Below are 7,302 nucleotides of genomic sequence, written 5' to 3'. Positions count from 1 at the left end.
CAACGATAACGCTGATTCTAAGTTCTATGGTTCATATGGTTATCTCCCACCGCCATCTACTCCAGAGAGGGAACATCTGCCACTTGATACATGGATGAATATTTGCAATGATGAGTTGTTTGATTCCTCTGTATTTGTTTAGTTTGCAACTTCCTTTGTAAGCAAGCAAAAATCTTGTATGCTTTTTTGTTCAACAAAATGTTGATCAGAAGGAATTGTAAAATCATTATTTGAAATGACAAGTTTTTTTTTTTGCATGTTTTTGGTTTTTCTTTTTCTCAATCCATAATTTTGTTTTTTAGTCCGCAAAATAAAAGGAAAGTAAAATGCCAAATCACATTGTTGTTTGGTTTCAGATTTTCAATGGGTTATTTTTCATAAACTAGAAACTCCAAATTCGTGCAGTACTTCTGAAAGCATATTCCTTGGAAGAAGCAATGCATGTAATCTATTTGAGAAAGGGAACTTAAAGATCTCTAGCGGGTGTTTTCCCATAGTAGGGCTAAGATCTTTTGAAATTTTAGACACCATTTGTTTCACAAAAAAACTTTTTCTAAAAATGCTTTTCTAGTGAAGGAACTTCGCAAAAGAGTTTTGGCTTTATTCTAGTACTCTATCAAAAGTTGATGTGAACAATAAACAAAGCCTTAGCTTTGCAACCTTTGCCCCATGGCGAGCCTAGTGCCCCTCAAATCAATCCACTGATCACTAAGGATTTCCACCATACTTATGCTTACATCATCATCATGGTTATTTTGAATTAATAGCTCCTTTATTAAAAACTGCATATGTACTGATTGTGTCAAGGGTGAGTGCTAAGCTGAGAGCAAAACGATGAATTGCTAGGTGATAGATGAGAATAAAAGTTTGCTAAAGTAACCATGTAAAATTGTCATGGAATGGCTGGTTTTGAGGCTTCTGGTGATTCCTTACTGCTCTTCACAACTAGATCAAAATTGACCCACATGATTCCATACAAAGTTGGGTGTCTTAAATCAAATTAAATTATGTCATAGTGCATTTTGTATCTAGATTGATAATTTTTTTTATCAGATTTTGGTTTGCTAAGGCAACCACTGGTACAAATGAAACCAGGCTCATGGTTTGGTCCATTGACGCCCCAGCCAGGTGCATACACAGAAATATCATATATGAAAAAACAACATACATCTTTTCATGTTTGTTGCTGCGTGACCTGCTGCTACATGTTTCAGTTATGTCCTCAAAGTGTCTAACTCTCACCACATGGTCATCTTCTACATTCCATATGTACCGGCTCATAAAATAACTTGTATCATGTGCTTTTGTTGCTGGTATGAACATAGCCTGCAGCGAATCAAGTGTGGTTCGAAGATCACATACTATCCAAAATTATTTCAAAAAACTTGGACAAAGTTAAAATGTATGACCTTTTGCCTTACAAGTGTATCCCAATTAATATCCTCGAAGAAAGGGTGTGCCTTCACCTGAGAGGAAAGTTAAGGATCTGCTTAGTTTCATCATTGTTAGAAGAATGTATTAGGGTTTGAAGGCAATTTGGTCATTTATGTATTCTCTAAGCTTATATATATAATATGTTGAGGTAGGCTACGTATCTTTGAATAGCCTCCTCTTTTCTCTAAACTTTCTTCATGCAAATCTTTCAACATGGTATCAGACTCTAGGGTTTATACCTTTTCCTGATATCTTGTTCTTCTCTCCCAAATCTTTTTCTTTCTTTTATTTTAATCGTTTTTTTTTCCCCGGTTCTATTCTTTTCCCCTCTCCCATTTTTATTGCTACTGATCGAAGGCAGTTGAAGTGCTGGGCTTCAAGCCCGTGGTGGAAGATGGCGTCAGGTTCCCCATTGCTGATGGTATGAACCGCCGTCATCTCCATGGGTCTTAAGTCGTCGTCGATGATTGGTTGGAGTCGTCGGTCGGTGCTGTCTGTGGTGATTACCACTCTCTGCCGTGGCCGGAGATTGTAGTTGGTTGTTTTCCGGCACGATCTGCGCAGGGGTTGGTTGTCGCCGGCGTCTGGCAGTCTCTGGAGGTTTGTTTGTCGTCGTTGGTTGTTTTCCGGAACGATCTGGGTGTCGCCGGCACGGGTTGGTTGTCATCGGCGACGTCTGGCAGTCTCCGGCGCGGTTCCGGCGGTTTTCACAAACGAAGATTGGGTGTTTGGCTCCGAGTGCTTGCTGTCACGTATTCAGGATAAGGATATCCCAACCTTAAACCGGGATAAGGCCATCCGGTTTCTGTTTTTCCCCTGTCCAAACCGGTTCAGCCCATTTTCGGCCGGTTCAGTCCGGTTCAGGCCATTTTCGATAAGTTCAGGCCAGGTTCAAGCCGGTTCAGGTCAGTTCTTGGACAATTTCTCTCGGTTTCTTCCGGTTCACTATGGTTTAGACCTGTTTTTGCTCAACTTCAGTCCGGTTCAGGTCAGTTTTTGACGAATTTTTATCGATTCTACCATGGTTTGAGTTGTTTTTAGTTGGCATTCATCATTGTCAGCAAGCTTTGCTTCGAGTTGGGGCTGTTTTGTGTGAGTTTTTTTTTATTCTGCTTGGTAGTTCGTTGGTTGGTGGACTTGTGTAGTTGTTTGCATCTGGTTAATGCATTATAATGGCTCCTCCTTTCGATTTAATTAATTCTGCCACTATGGGTCTGGCTACTATGACACTTGTGAAACTTAATGGCAAAAATTATGGTTATTGGTCACGATCTGTGGAAGTATACTTGAGAGGGAAAGGTTTGTATTCTCACTTGGAATTTGAGCAATCTCCGGAAGATGACTCCAAAAGCCTTTGGGACCAGGCTGACAATCAGATTATATCTTTTATGTTGAATAGTATTGAACCTCACATTGGATCCTCATGTCTCTATCTTCCTACTGCTAAACAATTTGGGATCATCTTCGGCATATGTACTCTGGCACTGGGAATATCACTCGAGTTTATGAGGTGTGTCAACGATATTTTGGACTTGAGCAAGGTACTCAATCTTTAGATGAGTACTACAATCAGGTTGTGGCCGTCTGTCGGGAAAGAGGCATGTATCAGCCGCTCTCCACTGACTTGAAGAAAATGGAGAAGCAACGTCAAGATGTGGATGTGGTTCGATTTCTTCTCGGCTTGAAACCTGAGTATGAGTCTGTTCGTGCGCAAATTTTGGGTGGTTCTGATCTCCCATTGCTTTCTGAGGTTTTTTCTCGGGTTCAGCGTGCTACTATTTCTGATCATGGTTCTTTGTTGAGCATGGAACGTACTGGTGATCGTGCTGCATTTATTGCTGCCCGTGGTAGTTATGGTGGTTCCCGTGGGGGGCGTGGCAGTCGAGGTGGTCGTGGTTTTCGTGGTGGCCGTGATTTCCGGGAGGTGGTCGCATTGGAGGTCGTGGGCCTCGCAAATGCACTCATTGTGGCCGTACCAATCATTCTGTGGAGTTTTGTTGGGACTTACATGGCACACCATCTGGGTTTGCCAATCAGGTTACTTCTCATGAGGGTTCTCTAGCCCGGCTGGACCACTTGGTACTTCAAGCTCACCTCTTGAGAATGATCTCATCTCCATCCTGAAAGATGAGTATGCTCAGTTCTTAGCCCATAAGCAGGCCTCTTCCTCTTCCACTGCTACTCTTGCTCAGTCAGGTACTGTATCTCACTGTCTTTTATCCTCCACTAGCAACCTGTGGGTTATCGATTCTGGCGCCAATGAACATATGACTGGTTCGTCTACTTTCCTCTCTAATTATCATCATGTCACATCACCTAGAAGTGTCACCCTAGCTAATGGTTCACTATCCAAAGTGGTCGGCTCAGGCACTACCCATCTGAGTCCTGACATTGAGTTGTTATCTGTTTTACATGTTCCTGGCTTTCCTTTTAATTTGTTATCTATTAGTCAAATCACAAAATCCCTTAACTGTTCAGTTAGTTTTTATCCTTCTCTATGCATTTTTCAGGATCTCAAGACGAGGAGGATGATTGGTATGGGGCATGAAGTTGATGGCCTATATTATCTCGATCTAGCACCTACAATTTCCTCTCATGCGTTGCAGTCGTCGGCCTCCGCTCTTCAGTGGCATTGTCGTCTTGGTCATCCTTCCCTTTCTACATTGAAGCATCAAGTCCCCAGTCTTCGTCATGAGACGTCTGTGCCTTGCGAAGCTTGTCAGCTTAGCAAGCATCATCGTGTCTCGTTTCCGTCACGTGTTGTTAGTAGGGTTTCTAGTGCTTTTGAGTTAGTTCATTCTGATGTATGGGGTCCAATTAATATCGCAGCCAATAAATTCCACTATTTTGTGACCTTTGTGGATGATTTTTCCCGTATGACATGGTTATTTTTAATGAAAAATCGTTCAGAGTTATTTTCTATTTTCCAACTTTTTCGCAATATGATTAAGACTCAATTTGCTCAGAAAATCCGTATTTTGCGTTCGGATAATGCTAAAGAATATACATCTCATTCGTTTGCCTCTTATTTGTCTGATAAAGGCATTATCCATCAAACATCCTGTGCTCACACTCCACAACAAAATGGTGTGGCTGAACGCAAAATCATCATTTATTAGATATCGCACGTTGTCTCTTAATTCATATGCATGTTCCCAAACAATTTTGGAGTGATGCTGTCCTCACTGCTTGTTATTTAATTAATAGGATGTCTTCCTCGGTCTTAGATGGTACCTCTCCTCATTCCCTTTTATATCCTTCTTCATCCCTGTTGTCCTTGCCATTGAAGGTTTTTGGGTGTGTTTGCTATGTTCATAATTTGGGTCCCGGATTTGATAAGCTTGACCCTCGTGCTACTAAATGTGTCTTCCTTGGGTATTCCACAACCCAAAAGGGATACCATTGCTATAGTCCGGTTCTTCGACGCTACTTCACTAGTGCCGATGTCACATTTGTTGAGTCTCTCCCCTATTTTCCTGCTACTACCTCTTTGGGTGACTCTTCCCTTGAGCCTGATGTCGAGTCTCTTCCGCTGCCTGTTCCTCTTCTCTCTCTGCCGGTCTCTCCTTCTCCTCCGGTCTCGCTGCCTCACCGCCAACCTGCTCCACTCCAAGTTTATCAACGCCGACTTCGACCATCAGCTCCTGCACCATCATCATCATCCTTATCGTCTCTAGATCCGCTGCCTCCACATCCATCCGACCACTTGCCTATTGCCCTACGAAAAGGTACACGTTCTTGCACTACCCAACATCCTATTAGTCAGTTTGTCTCCACTAATTCTTTATCTCCTACACTTTCTTGCTTTATTTCCCATCTCTCTAGTGTTTCTATTTCTAAGACAGTGCAGGCTGCAATATCTGACTCTAGTTGGAGGCAAGCTATGGAATTGGAAATGAAGGCCTTGCATCACAATGGGACATGGGAGCTTGTTCCCTTACCACCTAATAAGAAACTGTGGGTTGCAAATGGGTCTACACAGTTAAGTTTCATCCTGATGGTTCGGTTGAAAGATTGAAAGCTCGGTTGGTTACTAAGGGCTATACGCAAACGTATGGTATTGATTATGATGAACTTTTTCTCCTGTAGCCAAAATTTCATCTATTCGTGTTCTTATTTCCATGGCTACTAATCTTGATTGGCCATTGTTCCAATTGGATGTCAAAAATGCCTTTCTACATGGGGATTTGAGTGAGGAAGTTTATATGGAGCAACCACCTGGGTTTGTCGCTCAGGGGGAGTCTCAGGGCTATGTCTGTAAATTAAGAAAGGCATTGTATGGTCTCAAGCAATCACCGCGGGCATGGTTTGGAAAGTTCTCTGAAGCGGTATTGAAGTTTGGTCTGCAGAGATGTCAGACAGATCATTCAGTATTCCACTTACATACTAGTGCTGGCTATATTCTCCTTGTGGTATATGTAGATGACATTGTCATTACTGGGGATGATTCAGGAGGCATTGCCCGATTAAAACAATTCCTACATGATCAATTTCATACAAAGGATTTGGGCAAACTTCGATATTTTCTAGGCATTGAAGTTGCTAGATCTCGAACAGGTATCAACTTGTCCCAGAGAAAGTATGCACTTGACTTATTAGAAGAGACAGGTCTTTTGGGTTCTCGACCAGTTGATGTTCCAATGGATCCAAATAAGAAATTACTAAAGGATGAAGGTGAATTATTTGAAGATCCCGGCAGATACCGTCGTCTAGTTGGGCTTCTCGACTACTACTCCTATCCCATTATCTTGTGATAACCAGGCTGCCATACATATTGCATCTAACCCGGTTTTTCATGAAAGGACTAAAAACATTGAGGTTGATTGTCATTTCATCCGAGACAAGATACTCAATGGAGACATATCTACAGTATTTGTGAAGTTTGGAGACCAATTAGCTGATATGTTTACAAAGTCTTTATGTCGTAACCGGTTAGAGTTTATTTGTTCCAAGCTGGGCTTATATGATATATATGCTCAAGCTTGAGGGGGAGTGTTAGAAGAATGTATTAAGGTTTGAGGGCAATTTGGTCATTTATGTATTCTCTAAGCTTATATATATAATATGTTGAGGTAGGTTACGAATCTTTGAATAGCCTCCTCTTTTCTCTAAACTTTCTTCATGCAAACCTTTCAACAATCATAATTATTACTTGCAAAAAAGATTATGCCAATGGCCTTTAAAAATTTACCTCCCTGGCTCCTGTTGCACCTAGTCTTTGCACTGGATTTTCAGTTAGAAATCTGAAATGGAGTGCACAAGCAATCTTAGGTAATATGAAGATAAGTATCATAATTCCAAGGTAAAAGGGGGCCTAGCTCAATGACGTAACAAATCTAAGTCTTGGTGATGCAGCAGCCAGCCATAGAAGGTAACCAAGATGCAGCCAGCAATCAGCATAGGTGTTTCCAGCTGACTATTTTGAAGAATACTCGTGTAGAAAAGTCAAACTTAGGATAATAAGCTGCTTCAGGATTTATGTTAGCATAGTTATTAACTAAGTAGTTGGTTGTTGTGGTGATGGTTTCATAGGTTTATTAGATCCGTAGTTAGTTACTCTTGATGAAAGCAGTTCACCATGAAGGACATTAAGGGTGAAGAAAGCTAGTTACTTCTTGCTGGTAGTTGCTATTTTTAAAAATATAAAGAAGTAACTAGCGAAGCAAAACTAAGGGTGAAGAAAGCTATTTTAGAAATAACAGAATCTCCACAAAGCAAAACTGATCAAATGACGTATGAAGAGAGTTAAAAAGTCCGTTAGATTTTGAAAACAACACTTATGAGTAACTGAATGTCCACTTGACTGTCATGTATTTCAATAAAAGTATAAAGTAACAATGCAACCCACTTTTGATCACATAAAAGAAG

The sequence above is a fragment of the Corylus avellana genome, chromosome ca9 (genome assembly GCF_901000735.1).
Source record: "Corylus avellana chromosome ca9, CavTom2PMs-1.0".
Lineage (NCBI taxonomy): Eukaryota > Viridiplantae > Streptophyta > Magnoliopsida > Fagales > Betulaceae > Corylus > Corylus avellana.
This window is presented reverse-complemented; position numbering follows the sequence as displayed.